The sequence below is a fragment of the Sapajus apella genome, unplaced genomic scaffold (genome assembly GCF_009761245.1).
Source record: "Sapajus apella isolate SASKATOON/1434 unplaced genomic scaffold, GSC_monkey_1.0 scaffold36, whole genome shotgun sequence".
NCBI lineage: Eukaryota > Metazoa > Chordata > Mammalia > Primates > Cebidae > Sapajus > Sapajus apella.
This window is the reverse complement of record NW_022436976.1, coordinates 4,738,934-4,758,209: the sequence shown is the minus strand read 5'-3', so window position 1 is coordinate 4,758,209 and position 19,276 is coordinate 4,738,934. Positions and strand designations below refer to the sequence as shown.

Sequence of the window (19,276 nt, the reverse complement as noted above, 5' to 3'; positions counted from 1 at the left end):
CAAAAATTTGAAATACTTTCTGTAACATCAAGAATATTTAAGTGCCTGGGTCTTTGGCAGTAGTTGCTCCTTTTTTTTTCCTTAAAATTTTTTTTTTTTATTTAAAAAGTTTTGTGTTTTAGAGCAGTTTTAGGTTCTTAGTGAAGTAGAAAGTACAGAGATTTCTCACATGATCTATATCCACACACACAGCGTCTCTCACTGCATATACTTTGCCCCACAGCAATACATTTGTTAACAGTCTATGAACCTGCATTGACACATCATTATCACTCAAAGTCCATAGTTTACAATAGGGTTGACTCATTATCACTCAAAGTCCATAGTTTACAATAGGGTTGACTTTTGGCGTTGTACATTTTTTGGGTTTTGATAAATGTATTCACCATTATAGTATCATACAGAATATAGTCATGTGTATAGCCACATAATGACCTTTTGGTCAATGATGAACTGTATGTACCATAAAATGCTGATATATCTGAACTGTTGCCTAGTGACATCTTAGCCATCGTAAAGTCGTAGTGTGACACATTATCTTTTCTATTTTAGATGTGTTTAGATGCACAAACACTTAACATCATATTATAATTGCCTATGGAATTCAGTACAATAATATGCTATTCAGGTTGTAGCCTAGGAACAATAGACTATACCTTATAGCCTAAGTGTGTAGCAGGCTGTACTATTTTGGATTGTTTAAATACACTTGTTGCTGTTCATGTAATGATAAAACAGCCTGACAAGGCATACTCAGAAAGTATCCCTTTGTTAATGATGTATGACCAGTTTCACTGCCCTAAATATCCTCTGTCCTTTGCCTGTTCATCCCTTTTATCCTCCTAACTCCTGGTAGCCAAAGATATTTTCCAGATTGGCTTATTTCACTTGGTAATATGCTTTTACATTTCCTCCATATATTTTGTTGGCTTGATCATTTCTTTTTAGAGTGGAATAATATTCATTGTCTGAATAGACACAGTTTATCCATGCACCTGCAGGAGGACATATGGGTAGTTTTCAGGTTTTGTCAATTATGGATAGAGCTACGGTAAACATCAGTGTGCAGTTTCTTCTGTAGATGTAAGTTTTCAGTTCTTTTGGGCAAATATCAATGTACAATTGCTGGATTGTGTGGTATGAGTATGTTTAGCCCAAAGTGGCTATACCACTTTGCATTTCTACCAGCAATGAATAGAAGTTCTTTTTTCTCCACATTTTTGCCTGCGTTTGGTTTTGCCAGCATTTGGTGTTGCCAGTGTTTGAAATCCATTCTACTAAGTGTATATTGCTGTCTTATTGATGTTTTAATCTGCAATTCCCTAATGACATAAAATGTTTAACATTTTTTAATGTACTTATTGCCATATGTATATCTTTTTTTTTTTTTTTTTTTTTTGAGATATAGTCTTGCTTTGTTGTCCAGTGCCCAGGTTGGAGTGCAGTAGTGTGATCTCTGCTCACTGTAACCTCTGCCTCCTGATTAAAGCAGTTCTCTTGCCTCAGCCTCCCGAAAAGCTGGGATTACAGGCGTGCAGTACCAAGCCTGGCTAATTTTTGTGTTTTTAGTAGAGACAGGGTTTCACCATGTTAGCCAGGCTGGCCTTGAACTCCTGACCTCAGGAGATCGACCTGCCTCGGCCTCTCGAAGTGCTGAAATTACAGGTGTGAGTCTTCTGTATCTTTTTTGTATCTGTTCAGTCTTAGCCCATTTTTTAAATTGTGAGGGGTTTTTTTGGATTTAGTTTTAAGAGTTCTTTATATATTTTGGGATAATAGTCCATCAGATATCTCTTCCTCAAATATTTTCTCCCACTTTTTGGCTTGTTTTCTCATTCTCTCCCGTTAAGAGATACTGAGGGAAGTCAGTCACTCCAGCAGAAGTACTAAGACCCTTTCATTGGCCCAGGGCCTTAGAGAAGGTGGGGATTCCTCCCAGGATAAAAGTCCGTATCCACACACCTGGCCAGATTTCCCCTCTGGCATACCCTTCTACACTTTCTCTACCTAAATAAAATCACCTTTCTGCAACATTACTTGGGTCTAATATTTACTTTTACAAGCCTAAGGCACACCTGCAGTGGTCCCATCGCTTATTCTTTAAAAAATTAAAAACCAAAAACCCACAGCATTCTCTCGGGGAAGCCATGCCTCACCAGCACCCAAGAAAAAACCCAGTTACAGTATCATTTATATAGTTAGTTAAGACTTAAAACATACAAACAAGCAAATAGAATTAAATAACAAGTTCAGCTTAATAAAGCATAAAACTAAGTATAGAATTCCTTGTATCCTTCAGTGAATTATATCCTTTTAACAGATTAAACAGTTTCTGGCTTTTCTTCCTAAAAGAAAGGTTTAGCTTTCCTCAGTAGGTTAAAGAAGTCGTAGAAAAAAGGCTATCAATATAATGGATGTGTTAAGCCAAGATGGAAAGTATGTTTTTGAATAGTAAGTGGGAATTTCTTCAAATAGTATTCAGTATTTCTTCAAATATTTGAATATCTTCAAATAGTATACAGATAGCTAAGGTAAACATGTTCTGGTTAGGTTCTAGTCTTTCTAGTTCAAACCAGTGCTTTTTTTTTTTTTTTTAACCTTGTACATTGCCCAAGATGATTTTAAAAATAAGGAAGAGACCAGTTGTCTTTTCTTTAAAATTTAGATTTAAGGAATATTTGGCCCATAGTTATGATCATTCAAATTCAGGACATTATAAAATTTGACATCATTGTTTGAATGTTCAAGGCATTGTAGTTTATATTAAGATGTTAAAGATGGTTATAAGTTGGTGCTTAGCCACTTTGAAAATAGTGCAGTTGCCAGGTGCAGTGGCTCACGCTTGTAATCCCAGCACTTTGGGAGGCTGAGGCGGGTGGATCACTTGAGTTCAGGAGTTCGACCAGCCTAGCCAACATGGTGAAACCCCATCTCTACTAAAAATATAGAAATTGGCTGGGTGTGGTGGCAGGCACCTGTAATCCCAGCCACTTGGGAGGCCGAGGCAGGAGAATCTCTTGAATTCAGGAGGCAGAGGTTGCAGTGAGCTGAGATCGGACCACTGAACTCCAACCTCAGCGACAAAGCGAGACTCTGCCTCAAAATAAAAAAAAAAAAAAAAAAAAAAAAGAAAGAAAGAAAAGAAAGAAAATAGTATAGTTGAGTTAGGTAGAGATGAATATAAAGTATATGTATGTCCAAATGTGATAACCGATCTCAATTCTTGGGTTGAAATGTAAATTCTGAGAATTTCTACTTTATTGAATTTGAACAATTTTCACTGAGCTTGTTTATTAGTTATAGAAAGTAGATAATATATCATTAGCTAATTTTGTGTTTTAAAAATGATGTGTTTGCTTTAAAGCTGTATAAATGATATCTCTTAACTGCTGCCTTCCCACATGTAAATACAATACAGAAAACTGCTGAGAATGAATATCATTTTTCCTGTGTTAGACACAGAACACCTCTTGGCATCTTTTTTGTTGTTGTTGTTTGGATTGTGGTACTCCTGGCATCTTAATTAAAATTTTTCTATATTTAAGATAGTGTGAATAATTATTGAATATGTAGAATAACTTGTCCTTTTTTAAAAACATGTTTTAAATCCCCAAACCCTAATAGTTTAGCAGATTTTTCCCTTCTATATTCCTCAAAAAATGTGATAGTCTTGTAGTGAAAGAAGACATGTTTATTTCTTTATGTAGAAAGTTTCTCTTTGGAACACTCACATTAAAACGTTAGAATTTTTCCATTAAATTTGAAAGCCCCCTTTTTTTATACATGTAATGATAGAGATGTGCATAGACTTTTCAGTACCATTAAAATATGTTTGCATCGTATTTTACTCCTCTTTCCTGTTGTTTTTCACCCCTTTTCTTCCATTGTTAACTCTTCAGCAGTTGAGAATCAAGTAAATAAATACACTTTTAATTCAGGCTGTGGACATGGTAAAAGTATTGTATTCACTCTCCGTTTTCTATTTCCTGTTCATTTAAAGGTGTGAAACTTCGGCTCTAGTAGCAGCTGATTATAATATACTTAAGTACACTGAGTGGCTCATCCTAAAAAGTGAGAAATGAAATGCTTTCTTAAAATGATGCTTGTTTTAATATTTTATGGAATAGTCACCGTTTAGTACTTTTTAAAGAAAATTGTTGGGGTGGGGGAAACTTAAAAGTTTTCTAAACAGTTATAACACTTTGAATTCATTAACAAACCAAAAAAAACAAATTCTGCAATTACTTTGAAGTATTCGATTAACAAGTAAATTAGGATTTTGCTAACAGTATTGTCCCTTTGCAGCACTTGTGTACAAACTAGTAGGTGTCTTAAAGTCATATACTTGATTATACCTGAAGATCCACTTCCCAAATTATACCTTTTTTCACTCTAAAAACCTGCTCATTGTTATCAATGTAGTTTACTGCTTCAGATGATGATTTACTATATGACCTCAAGTTTTTAGCACTTTGGACTAGAGATCTGAAAGTACTTATGTAAATATTTACTGGTTTATTTTCAGTATTAAATTTGAGGATCACATGCATAGTTATGTCTTGTACAAAGTAATTCATACCATCATAGACATATGAGTGTACCTTTGTAAATACAAAGAGGTACAAAACGTACTACATACTCTGTAAAGAAGATGGTGAAAATATGTGCTTCAGTTAGTCCCTCTTGTAGAAAGGTGCATTTTGCATAAAATAGAACCCCCCTGCCCGCCTCCCTTTTTTGGGGGGAGGGAGGGCTTGAAATTGCCCAGGGAAAGTAAGGTTATGTATGTCCTAGATTTATGGAACTAGCCTGGCTCCTTTAAAGCTTTTAACCAAAAAAATTTTTCTTAAGCACAATTAAAGGTAGCACCTGACTAGAACCTCATAGCATACTTACATTATGTTTCTTTTCTTTTCTTTTTTTTTTTGAGACAAGGTCATACTCCCTTGCCCAGACTAGCAGTGGCACAGTCTCTGCTCACTGGAAGCTCCACATCCTGGGTTCAAGCAATTCTCCTGCCTCAGCCCCCGGAGTAGCTGGGATTATTGGCATACACCACCATGCCTGACTGATTTTTTATTTTCAGTAGAGGTGAGGTTTCACCATATTGTCCAAGCTGGTCTTGAACGCTTGGCCTCAAGTGATCTGACCACTTCAGCTTCCCAAAGTGTTAGTATTACAGGGGTGAGCCACCGCACCTGGCCTATGTTTCTTATTAAGTAAAATTCAGCATATTTTTGGTTATTATAGTATCCATTTAAATTCCTTGAAGTTTATTTCAGACCTGGGTGGCATGTAAATGAATAGTTCAGCAAGCAGTTGTTTATACAGGTTTGGTACTTACAAGAGTAGTCAACAAAGAATGTAAAGGAGAAACAAATGTAAACATAAAGTTGAATAGTTGCAGGTGAATAAATGGTATTACCCACAGAGATTATGTAATTAGAGCACAAAAACCTGCTAGACAACACCTGCATTGAAGGAGCCAGAGGTAAATTTGCCATGAAAAAATAGAACAAACATGGGAGAACTAATGTCTTAGAAGCCAGTGGCAAAGTACAAAAGAGATATGTTAATTTTCTTGATGACGTTGAAGATTTTTATTCTGTTTTGACAGCTCAAATAAAAGAACATGTTAGGATTTTAAAAATAGGAGAGTTTCATGATAAAAATCAAGAAATAGCAGTTAGCTTTACCTTATGTAGACCAGTAGGAATTAGATAGTAGTACTCTGGTCACATGGAACCAGATGATGAATAAATATAAGATCTGAATTTATAAAGTAGGGATAAACTTCTAGGATTTTTATTCTATGAGAAAGGAAAAAACAATCTAGCTTTAGAACTTTAGATATAGTGTAATTAGCTTAAGCTGTATAAGCAACAAAGCTGATTTCAAAGCTCAGTGTTTTCTGAAAGGCTGGGATAATGGAAGTCAGCTCTAATATGTAAGCACCAGAATAATCTATTTTCTTTCTATACCCCATTCAATAACTTTTCTATCCTTGAATTTCCCTAAACTTATGAATATCCTAACCTATTATATAAAAGTATAATAATTACCCTTTATTTTACTCTTTAAACTCAAGAGCATATGGAGTGGTGGCAATTTCTTGTGTGCCAGACGGTTTGAAGGAATGTGGTATTGTGTATTTATGTGTGTTACTTTGTTATGTGGTTGTTTACATTACAGTGGATGCAGAATGAGAGTGGAAAATTGAGTACATACTTCCACATTCAGTTAGAAGTAAGATTACATGGAAAGGAGAATGTATGCCTTAGTCTGGAATAAGCAGAATGTTCTTATCCTCCACCATCATACCTCTCAGTCTTGTCACCAGGCAAGGTGCATAAATAGGGCCTTGCTCTAGGGAATGGGAGAGTTTATATGCCATGACTTCTATTTTAAGAGAGTTATTGAATACCAGATTGTTAGAGCTACAGAGGAGCTTGAGGCCCATCATATTCTAATTCTCTTTAATTACACTTGGGGAATTGGCTGTCATTATAGTTGGTACACTTGTTCACATAGCTACATGTATATTTTCCTCGCTTTTAAAAAAATCTTCTTGGGAAGGAGTGCCAGTTTATTATTCTTTTTACTTTGTGAGCCTTTAGAAAAAGGTTGGATTACTTTTCACAGGGGCTGAAACCTCAAATCATCTGTACCTGGAACTTCATTCATTAATATCTTACTAGCATGAAAATGTATTCATAAATAACTTTGAAGTTCAATTCTGCTATCTAGACTTTTAACGTGTCTGTTATTTTCAAATATACTAATAGATACTAATTTTATGTAAAATATTTAAACAAAGGAGATACTTAATGTGCACACACACACAGACACGTACACCTTTACCATGGGAAGTGTTGAATGTTAGAAGTCTCTCGGAATTTAATCAACAAAATTCGTTTAAATGCAGTCACGGTTCTGCCAGTATACTCTGGCAGACTTCATGATTATAGAGTTCAGTTTGTGTGTACTCTCCTTGATATAAAATCTTAACTTTTTATATTGACCATCCATTCTTCATAAAGAGGCTTTGTATCCAAGTCAGAGCTATATGAAAGGTGTTTTTATTTAATTAATATTTGTTTTCTGATTTCTATTGTAGGTAACAATAAACTATAAAGTCATCCTTCTAAAATCTTATTTCTTCCGCATTAGTGGCATTTTTCAATGGGCAAAATTAGCACAATATGTCTTTATCATCTCATATGGTGTTTCATAATATTTGGGGTTTGTATATTTTATCCTTGCATTATTATGAATACTTACTGGTTAGGGTTACTCTTGCTTAGCATATTCATTCAGTACACTTGTTCATTCTCATAGGATCTAACCCTGCCACTTCTCAGAAACTGCATTCTTACCCTTATGTTATTTATCCGAAGTGCTTTTATCTACTTGTTGTGTCAGGTTTATCCACCGCTTGTCCATTAGGATGAAATACATACAGGTAAAATTAAGTTACTCAGATGTTTCTAACCCGTCATATCTATGCAGTCTACTTAGGTTATTTTTTGTTAGTTGATGGATTTCTCCTAATTCTCTCACTCTTGGCCTAGTTGTTTCAAGGCAACTAACTGGTATTACAAGCACATCTCTGTGGTCAGGGCTTTGAGAGATTGCTAGTATAGATTCTTGAACTTTAGTACAGTAATAAATAACCATTAAAGCTCTTATTGGTATACCTAATTGGACATACACTTTGCATGTCACTTACTGATGGACATTTAAAGCAAAGTACTCGTAGGAAGGGGAGACTATTGGCAGTAATAAACATAAACTATATTAAACATTCACATTTAATGTGCAAGAAAGACTAATAAATTATAAAGTGCATTAGAAGACAAATTATCTAAATGTCTTTTATGACCCTGCTTATCAAATGTGGAAAAGAGAGAAATAAGGTCACATCAAAAATTCTGCCCTATAGGATCCTCTGAATTTCTCTCTTTAAAAAAAAAATTTTTTTTTTCAGACAGGATCTTACTCTATAGCCCAGGCTGGAGCGCAGTCTCTGCTCACTGCAGTCCCAGCCTCCCGGGCTCAAATGATACTCCCACCTCAGCCTCCCAAGTAGCTGGTACTACAGATGCATGCCACCACACCCAGCTAAGTTCTGAAAATTTTTTATACAGACAGGGTTTCTGCCATGATGCCCAGGCTGGTCTCAAACTTCTGGACCCAAGGGATCTGCCTGCCTCAGCCTCCCAAATGCTAGGATTACAGGTGTGAGCCACCAGACCAGGCTCTGCGTCTCCTTTTAAAATGAAAATTAGTAAAACAATTCTACTAGATGTTGAAGACTGAGAAATACAAGTGTGAATTGGCTCATTTTCACTGGTACTTCCCATTAATTTAAGGGTTTTTTACACTTCATATTATGTCCATTGGTTGAGGAAACTAATTTTTTCCTAAGGATGTTACATTAGTGGTCTTAAGTATTCCCTAAGGATTATGCAATGAAATTTGGAAGCTGACTTTAAAAGTTTGAATTTTATTTTATTTTTTAACAGATATAGGCTGGATAAGGGTAATTAGTTTTTGAAAGCAAAGCCGTGTCTCATTTCTACTTTGGTGATTTTGCCTCAATTTTTTATTTTTAGAGGTTATCTTTATTTTTGAAACCAAAGTGGAGAGATGAAGAAATATGATCAAAATCAATGGAGTTGAGCACAAAGATTTCATTTGACCTATACGTTTCAATATGATCATAATGATCTTTTTATAGTGCTTTTCATAGCTTTTGGGATTGTGTATTCCACCTTTCTAATTTGAAAGGTGAGTGTTATAAATGGGATGACAATGGTATTTCTGTGGTGCCTATATCCTCATATACCTTACAGTTTTTCACTCACCTAGAACATTTCTTGCTGTACACTAAAACATTGGTTTCTGTTTACAAAGTGTGATATTTAAACAAGTTAATTGACAAAACAGTGTTTGATTGATATCTCTAAAATGTACTGAACAATCAAGTGTTAAATTTATTTACTTACTGTCTAAGGAAAATTATTGTGAGTAATTAGGTTTGTAGTAGCATTTTGCTAGTACACATTTATCTGAATGAGTGACCACTAGATCTGCTTTGTTAAGACTGTTTTCAGATACCCATTCAAGGACTTTACTTTGTTGTTCCTAAGTAAGATCTCTTTTGAGTATGGATCTGCTTGTTAACATACTCATAGAATAAAAATTTTGCTTACAAGCATCTTTTTAAAAAAGTTATACTTTGAACAGATAATAAGAATAGATATTCAGTCACAGTTGTAAAGAATAGAAAAGAAATTTTATTTTAAAGTTTCAAATCAAGGCGAAGTCACTATTTTTGCTGGTATTTGGCATTTTCTTCTGTTTTTTTCTTTTTTTTGCCACCAAAACCCATAGACAAATACTACTGATATGTAATATAATGCATGTTTACTACCTGTTAAAAAAAGAATTGTTTGGAATTGTTTTTAGTATGCTGTAAAATTTTCTATTGGCATTTTTATTACCAGGAAAATAATGCATGTATTAAAGCTTTGGAGTAATATCACTGAAATATTTTATTATTTAGTACTTTTAATGCTTAATAAATAATAGCAAACATAATTTGGTGCAAAGTTGAGACTTTTCCATTCTAATTCTTATACATTTTAAGAAGATTTCTAAGTAAATAAAATGCCTATCTCTAGTCAATAGAGAAAACACCTTACTCATTGGTTTACCCCAAATCCATATTTTGTTTTCTTACTAGCTTAGGAGCAGGATAGCAAATGATGAGTCAGCACTATTCATAATATGCTGTATTGACTAATTTTGTTGAATGGAGAGAGAAAAAAATATGTGTATATATATGTCTTTTTTTTCTTCTTGTGAGAAACAGTGTCTAACTGTATTGACCAGGCAGATCTTGAACTCCTGAGCTCAAGCTATCCTCCTGCTTCTACCTTCTTAAGTGCTGGAATTACAAGCACGAGCCACCACTCCTGGCAAGAAAATTTGATATTAAATCACTTAAAAGATCTTAAACTGTCATTTATTATGATCCTATTAATTTTCCATGTATCATATACTGAAATTGCATACCAAACTATAATAGTAACAGCAGCAACAAAAAACACCAGTATCTACTTTGTACATTAAAGAAAATAATTGTGAGTAATTTGGCTTTTTGTTTTACTAATACACATTTTTCTGCCTTGCATGCACATATATATATATATATGTCTTTTTTTTTTTTTTTTTTTTCCAGTAGAGATGGGTTTCATCATATTGGCCAGGCTTGTCTCGAATTCTTCACCTCGTGATCTGCCTGCCTCAGCCTCCCAAAGTGCTGGGATTATAGGCATGACACACTGTGCTTGACCCTGCCTTGCATATTTTAAAGACCCATTCTTTTGTCTTTGCTTTGTATTTTCTTTAAGTATATTAGAGCAATGTAACTAGATTTTTTTGGTGCTGTTTATTACTCCACTACTAGTTTTAGAGGTCAAAGGTCTCTTTGGGATGTTACAAGGAAAAAATCTCATTATGAAAAATTAGAAGTAAATGATTTTGTGGTCTTTAACACATTTAAAGTTTGTATAAATAAATCAAATATATTATGCAACTAACACATCACAGTTCTCTCAAAATTTGTTCACATATCATATGTGAAGACCAAGAAAGACACAGTTTTAGAACTTACCCATATACATTACTTATGGCTTTAAGATAGTGTCTGAAATGAGAGTTGCTCTATTTAAGTTGGCTTGAGATTATTTCAAGTGGTCTTTCTGTTTGGTTTTTCATACCACAGATCTATTATTGTTATTGAGCTCACCTATAATTTGTGGAAATCTTACTCTGTCTCTGAACATAGATTCATGGTAAACCCATGAAGGTAATGAATCTTAAATTGTCATAGCCCGTCACTTGCACAGGTCTCTTCCAAGGCATTTGAACTTTTTTGGTAAAAATTTGCAGAAATACAATATTTAAGCACAATCTTTTAAAGGCTTTTATTTTATTCTCTGACTTTTCCATTAGACTTCCTCTCATTTACAGTGTCTTAGGAATAGCCAGGCACATTTAGAGATGCAGTTAAGTCCAAGTTCAGTTGGTGTTAAATTCAGTCTTGGTTTAGTGGAGTTATTTTTACATGGTTTGTAGACACTTGTGTACAGTTTAGTTGCTGCTATCTATTCTGGTGAAGAAATATGGTCTCTAGAAATACTTCTGTCATTCATTATATTTCCTTCCTGATCGTGACGGTTTCCTTCCTGATCGTGACATAAATGTGCAAAGCCAGATGTGACACTGCAATTTAAAAATTTCCTATGACACCTAAGATATGTGGGTAGTGGAAGAGAATTAATGTTTGTAGCATATGAAGCCAGAAGCTAGTCTATGGAAAATTCTTTCATTCATTGCATATATGTAACAATAATGGACATTTGGTTTTCATAGATACCTAATTCAAAGAGAAATTTTCTCCTACATATTCTTGGTGGAGTATGTAAAGTACACAGAACACATGTCAAGTGTAGTACTTAAAATTGCAAATGTACCGTACTTTCCCCCCTCTTGATAAGTATAATATCAAGTGGAGTTGATCAGAATGCCAGTGTTTGTAAGGCATAGGCTAGAGCAGTGTAGCGAGCATGAGCTCTTGTGGCAGTGTGGGTGCATGTTTTATGCATCACAACCGTCAGTAGCAAAAAACAAAATTGGATCAGCTGTTCACAGGAAAGCAACATTATAGAAAGTAAACTATGAAATTATTACATGAAGAGAGACAGTCATAGACTATGTTGCTAAAAAAAATTGAAGCATTAGAAAATAGTGTTAGGCAATTAATTAATTAAAATGTTATTTTAGTTTTCTGGATTTTGTCGGTTGTGGTTCTTGTTGGCTGTTACAAATTTATTTCTTGGGATTTTTTTTTCCTAAATAACCATTCATTTTGGCATGTAATTTTCTGTGTGTAATTTTTCTATTTTGTTCTCTATGAAGGACCCTTAAATTTTACAAGCTTTAGACCCTACAAAACTTGACTTTACCTTTTTTATTTATCAAGTAATAGTTTCAAGAAATTGGCATAGCATTCCACTGGACATTTATAGGTTGATATGTGCATTTCAGAACATTTCATCGTATCCTAGATATCTTTGTATTTCAGAGATTTAGGATTTGGGAGAAGAGAGACTGAAAGATTACAAATTAAACAAATTCATTTATTAAGGGACATTAATTAAATGTATAAGCTAAAACATTCATTTATTTATTCAGTAAAAGACGAGCTAGAATAACCCATTTTCACAGTTTATGTTAAATAAATTCTTGGCTTAAAAATCCTCCTATAATATGGACAAAACTAAATGGAGGAATAGACAGATTTTAAGGAAATTTCACCAATATACTTTGCCTTTATTCTCTACTTGCCCTTCTTCTCCTTATTTTTGGAAGTTTCCCTCACTTTCAACTCCCATTACACCCTTTATAAGGAGAAAACTATTATTTAAGTTACTTTTCCTTAGTAATGGTGTTTCTGTTAGATCTATAATCAAAAAAAATCTTATAGTAAATGAAAATTTTTTTTTCTGTTATTACTCTTGGAACTTAGAAAAATGGCACAGGAAGAGAATGTATGCTGATTTTTTAATGATATTTTATAATTTGGTAATTTTTTCATACATTTGATTATCTTACAACATCCTAAAATGTTCTTATTATTAATTAATAGAATTCCATATATGTCATTAAAAAGAATATTTAATAAATTTTGAAATCGAATTGTGAGGTGTGTGAATGAGACCGCACCTTTAAAAATGTACATAGATAGGTGTGTGAGATAGAGAGAGAGAGGTAGTGGTCATAACAAATATATTATCTAGTAAGTTGATTCAAGGAACTTATATATGTCTTGCCATTTGTTTCAACCCTTGATGAGTAGACCTTTATTAAGCTGTGATGATTACTGAGTATAAAATGTAACCAAGATTATTTTTTATTCAAATATAATTTAAATATTCATCAAAGAGAAGTTGTGCTTGAGACTGACAGAGACTATTAACATCAAAAAATATAATTAACTGCATTGGGTATCATGAAGCAGAGTTAGCCAAATAGCCGAGAGGTCTAATTGCTCTAGAGTTTAAGAAGCAATGGTTTTATTTTATGCTGTAGCTGTGGAATTAATAGTAATGTGGTTTCCTATGTGGGCCAATTAAAAGCTGCCTGTTAAGGTTCATTGCTCTATAGGAAACCCATTGAATATCGCTTAGTAAACAGGATTGACATGTCAGTGTGTACAAGAAGATAAAATAGAATAAAAACCATGAAAATGAGACGTAGTATTAAAAGAACTGTCTTCGAAAACAATTCATAGAAGTCTTTACCATTAGTGTTATAGTGGGTGTTGTGGTGTGCCTCCCAGATTTGCCTTTCAGAATCAGACACTCTTTCCCCCAGCTGTCAAGAGACTTGCCTGCTGATGGGCTCACAGCTGAGTCCCTCCGCAGGAACTGTCATGGGCTGAAGGGATTTTAAACCCTTCTCCCCAGAGGCAACCCCCAATGAATCCCAATGAATGCCAGACTACAAAGGATTGGCCTCCTCATCTTTTGCTTCATTTCAGCGACATCTCTGAAGGTCTCTCCCAACTCCAAAGCTCCCTCCCTGAGGAATTTGCTGGGCTTTTGTTGCAACTGCACTGGAGTTCAACCTCTCACTCTCCCCAACCCTGCATCTGTCATGGCTTCACTGACAGTTCTAAGAGCATTCCCAATAAGCCTCTTAGAGATCTCTGCCTCAGATTGTACTTCCCGTGTTACCCAACCAAAGAAAAGTACTAACATTACATTTTAAAATACTGGCTATATACATTATGGGAATCTAGTTATTAAGTATAAAAACTAAAAGTTTTAAAGGAGAAAACCAAAAAAAGCCCAATTCAGGTCTAAAAATGGCTTTTTGCACTCAAAGTTTATCTTTGTCTTGTCATCCTTTTTCTTTAATAAAAGTAATATTTTGACCTTTGTGGCTCTATTAAGCTTTTTAACTAAATACAAAAAGAAAGCGCTTCTGATTGAACCCAAAAAATTTTGCCTGGCCTTGGCTGTAGAGATTTAAAAGTGGGCAGACATTCTAATGGCGTTTTGACATTAATGAGGTTGCTGAAATGGAAAAGTTTAAGGGTCAAAGATAAGAGCAGCGGCAAGTTCTTCTAGTGTTTCTTTTTCTTAATAATGTCATATCAAATATGCTTAAGAAGTTGACCATGATTCCTTATATAGAATATGTAATGTTACTACTTTAAGTGTTATAATACTTTTTACAAATAAAAAAAATTCTAAAACTCTGTAACTATAAAACATGCCACCTCAGCCTATGAAATTAATATATTTAGTTGTAACTTCAGCAAAACACATAAAAAAATCTTAAAATTGCTTAATAGATTTTATTGCATACAATATGATAATGTGTATAATACAACTTTAAACTGCAGCGATAAAGCTGTTTTTCTAGTCATTCATTATTTAGTGTGCTTACTCTGTTTGTATCTGTGGCATAAGAATGCATGTTTGCTTTCAGAAGAGCACAACATTTGCTGCTTCATGGCACATGGCCCTCTACTCCCAAGCCTGCACGTGGTGTTAGTGATAGTTAAAGCACTTGAGTCTAACATTTTACAGATTTTGATGAATTGAGCCTTTCAGACAAGTTACTGATAATGAAGCAAATTCAGGCTAGGAGTATTGGGAATAGAGGGATTTTGCTTTCATTGTCACTTTTAAAAAGTTGTACAAACTGCTTATGTTTTAATTTGGTTTATATCATGTTGTTATGGAACCATGCTTGACTTCTGAAAATGATATCTTGTCTTTCATTAATTGATTTGTGCTGCAAATGATTAGTGAGTTCTATGATACACAAGCAAATGTGCCAAACACTCTAACGGTATTTATGAACAACAGGTAAGAATATATTAAAATATTTGTTAGAGTACAGGCTGATGTTTACGGAGTTAATACATTTTAGAATAAGGTAGAGTGTTTGCACCGCATGTGATTCAGAGACTCTTGAAACAGTGACTAACCCCTCAAAGGCTCTGTCATCTGGTGAAGAAGAGGAGATAATGTACAGAAATAACTGTGATACCAAATCTCCCTTACAATATAGAAAACTTTCAAAAACTGGTGGAGAAGAGAAAGTGGTAAGTTATGGCCTGAGAAGGCAAAAAGTACTGTATGCTCAAGGGGTACTGAGGGAGGTCTGTTAGGGAGTTACTCGGCTTCTCGCCCCTTTCTTTCACACCCTCTGTAACATGCAGCATCTTCTTCAGCTTTCTTCCTCCTTTCAGGCATTGTGAGTGAATTCTCTTCTTTCACTTAAGGAGGAAAGGATCTTTCAAAGATTGTGATCTTTATATATATCTCAAAAATTATGAAAATAGTCCTACAAAATATCATATTTTAAACATTATTTTTAACTCTGTAATGTCAGCATGGAAAATAGCACTAGGGGTTGAGTCCTTAATATTTACTTTGAAATAATAAGGAGTTCAATATAAGAAGGACTAATAATATACATTTTCATATTCACTTATCAATTTTTTTATCTGTATATATATTATTCAGACATAGCATATTTATGGTATTACTATGTTTCCAAAATTATAGGTATTTCTACACTTAGGAGGTAGTGTAGATTACATTATGTAACATATGTAACAGCACATAATGTCTTTTACCAATTTTACTAAAACCAGGACTACAGATGAATAAAAAGTTATCTGACTGGGCTCAGTGGCTCATGCCCGTAGTCCCAGGACATTGGGAGGCGGATGCAGGGGAAATGCTCGAGGCCAGGAGTTTGAGGCCAGCTGGACCAAAACAGTGAGACCCCCGTCTCTATAGTAAACAAAAAATAAATTTATATTTCTCCTCCCTCCCTTTCTTCCTTTCCTCCTTCTTCCTATCTACCTGTGACTAATTGCTCTATTTATGTATCTATCTCTATTTTTAAAGGTAATTTCTTACTTTTGTGATTGAGATGCAGCAAAAGGACCCTTCCCTTGATCTGTGCTTTTTAGAAAGAGCTCGTTGGGTAATAGGCTGTAGACTGAATGCTTATGAGTTCAGTGTTCAGTTATCAAGAATGCCATCAGCAATGCCTTGTTCCTTTATTATCAGCTACTTCCTGCTGTCAGCTTGGCACTTATTTCAATAGAAAAGGATTTACATCAAATGTAATGCCTTATTATATACAGCTAACATAGGGTTTTTAATTGTGCAAACACATGAGACTCCTGCAGTGGTAGTCAATTTGATAAAAGGATTAGATTATGAATATTTTGTCATGATTAAAGATTAGTTCAGATTTATCAGAAGTCAGCCAGTGAAATTTGTCGTATATTTATCAGTTAGGTGAGCCTCTCATTAATCTGAGAGTGTATGAACCGCAAAGTAGCCATCTCTTTAAAAGTCTGCTAAATTTGATTGTTTATATTCAGGTGACAGGTGCTAAGGGTTATTTTTGGCTTTCCATACTTCTCCACTGCTCAAATTGTATCCTAGGAGTCTGTGTCTCTAGCTTTTGGTCGTTAATTGTTTTTTTTAAATCTCATCTTATAGAATAGTTTGTTAAACATCTACGCAAAATTTCTGTAGTTTTTATTAAAGAAATAACAACTGTTATATATCTCGACATTTTTAATTGTTTCTTTGATGAAAAACCCTTCAGTAAAATACAGAAGATTGAGAATTCCAACTTAGAAGGTATTTAAATTGAGTACTTCATGCCATAAACAAGACTAGGCATTGAGATAGATTGAAAAGAAGCCTGGCATAGAACAGAAGGGTGAAACTACAGTCCTAGACACAACTAAAATCACTGTATGAGGCCCAATATAATAGTACCCACTACTCTTGGAGTGTTTCGGAAATAGTGTAAACAAGGACATAAGAAGCTTACCATGTAATTCTAGACATGGAAAATAATTAGTGAGTTTAGCAGCAACTAAAATGCAAAATACAAAAGAGATGCCATAAAGCAGAAAGTGATTAATTTCCAAATTAATTATATAGAGTTCCTGCTGTATATAAAAGGAAAGGAGGAGACGACTACTTCAGGTTAGGGTAGTCAGGGAATATAATCCTGTTTGGCCAGCATCGTTCGTGTTGGCATTCTCTGTACTACTTATGTGGCTAATGCTTCCTGCGTATGTGTGTGTCTCCCTCAAGTACATAACAGGGAGATACCGTTTTTAGGATTGCAGTGCGGGCACCCCTGGGAGTTGGAAAACAGCAGTTCCTCAGACTAGAAGCATAGTATCTTAAGCTCTGGTAATTTTCTACCTCGAGGACTTAACAGTCCTGTAAATGGACCTTCTTATTAAGGAAGAGATAGTTCAGGAAGTGCACATAGTCATTTATGTGAGAACTCACTTCAGAAGTATTTGCTAGTGTGCTAGTTGTTTTAAATTACGTAGATATCAAGATTCTAAAAGTCTACATAGAAAAGGTTGCCTCAGGATGGTTTTAAGTATCTGAGCCATGCTTATGGAGTAGATAGTATATAGATAGTATAACAGAGAGAAAGATCTTTCAGATACAGTGATTCTTCTAGCCTGTGGTGTTGGTAAGTCAATCAGATTCTCTGGCCTTAGTATATCTTATCTGTATTAATGAGGAATTAGATCAGTGATTTTTAAACTGGAATTCTTGGAAAAACCCTCTGGTTGAGGGGTGAGTGAGGTATATGGGAGGAGAGAGCAAAGGGATTTTTCAGGGGTTTGGAGCAGAATTTCACTACTATAATCCCAGAACTGCCTCCACGTCTATTTCTAATCCATTCAATTAAGTAGGTTTTTTGTTCATTTTTTAAGTAAAATTTTTCATGGTAAAGAAATTTTGTTGCCAGAATTTGATACTAATTTGATACTACTGTATTTGATGATTCTACATAATTTATGCTCATTTGTTGTTAAGCACATACTTGCTAATAATGTTTTTTTAGTTCAGGGAGAAGGATCCTCTATTAAAACAGAATACTGGTATGAAAGTCCTGAGGGGAGTTGGGATATAATTTGACCATGATGCTCAATAAGTAGATGGTAAGGTAAATTCCTTCTATGTGGGAAAGAAGAACATAAGGAAATACAGATCAAATTTGAAATGTGATGCTTAATAGAAAAGATTCATGGCTTTATGAATAATTACATAGCTTTGTTTTTAGAATAAGAGTTTTCACTTTGTTGAAACTTTGGGGAAACAAGAATTATATATTTCCCTTGCCCTCCAACATTAACTTAATTCAATTCATATTGTTCAGGTATTGCTTGCTCATTATTTTTCATTCCCTTCTAATGCAAGATATACCACGAGTTTGTTCATAAACGACATCAAATATTTTACTGCCAAAATATTTTAGAAGTTTTAAGAGGAACAAAAACTACTTTAAAATTAAAGTAATAATTAGAAATGTTTATTTAGCTGAAAATCAAGTTTGGTGAAGAAATGCAGCATGTGAACATGAAAGTTGGGAAAGATCCAAAATTCATTTTGTGTAATGAATAATAGTGCTTTATTGCCTCTTGATTTTAAAAAACCAGAAACAAAACTTAAGCACTTACAGAACATAGAGTCTTTTTAATAAAAAATGGGAAACGTTTCTGAGTCAAATACTTTGACAAAGATGTATTTTTTTAAAGCCACACTTCAAAAGGCTTATGATTTTATTTCTGTGCTTTCAGTTTGATTTGTATAGGAAGTTCTGCCAGCATTTGTTGCCATGCTATAATCAAAGTGAGGTCTCTAAAAGTGGAAATTATATTAACTATCAATTAGAATAGAAAATTGTTTGTTTTATATTCAGAGATTTATAATACTGACTAAATGACATCTCATCAAACATCTCAGGAGTCAGAAAAAAAAATATGGCATAATTTTCTTCTTTTCAAAATGATATCCAAACCAAGGGAGTAATCTTTAAGGTGAATTTAAAATAGTAACAACACAAATCTAGTTTACTCAATTTTGCCCTCTAAAACTCCTTTTAGTTGCAGGTTCTTTTGCATTATTTCAAACTCTAATCCTCTGAGCGGGTAATTAACGGACCAGAAAAGCCATTTGTGGAAAAGAAGAGCCATAAGGGTGAAAATATTTCTTCACTGAATGATCTTTAAGAAGTAAATAATTACAAACGGAAAGGATTTGGGATGACCAGTCTAAATCTGAGAATAATTAGAAAGAATAGAGTATGAAAATCGAAATGCTTGGCATGTATAACAATTCTCATA

At 34.2% G+C, this 19,276-nt stretch overlaps 1 protein-coding gene and 1 long non-coding RNA gene across 51 annotated transcripts in view; one reads left to right on the top strand and one right to left on the bottom strand.

The window, feature by feature from the left end:
* ADGRL2 (adhesion G protein-coupled receptor L2) overlaps positions 1-19,276 on the top strand; it is a 416,407-nt gene that overhangs the window by 330,813 nt on the left and 66,318 nt on the right. The gene's annotated exons all lie outside the window — the stretch shown is intronic.
* On the bottom strand, positions 8,410-18,440 carry LOC116563786. The gene is made up of 3 exons (XR_004274566.1): positions 18,431-18,440; positions 16,786-16,789; positions 8,410-8,489 (listed from the first exon to the last, which is right to left on the bottom strand). It is a non-coding gene; the product is annotated as an uncharacterized LOC116563786 (long non-coding RNA).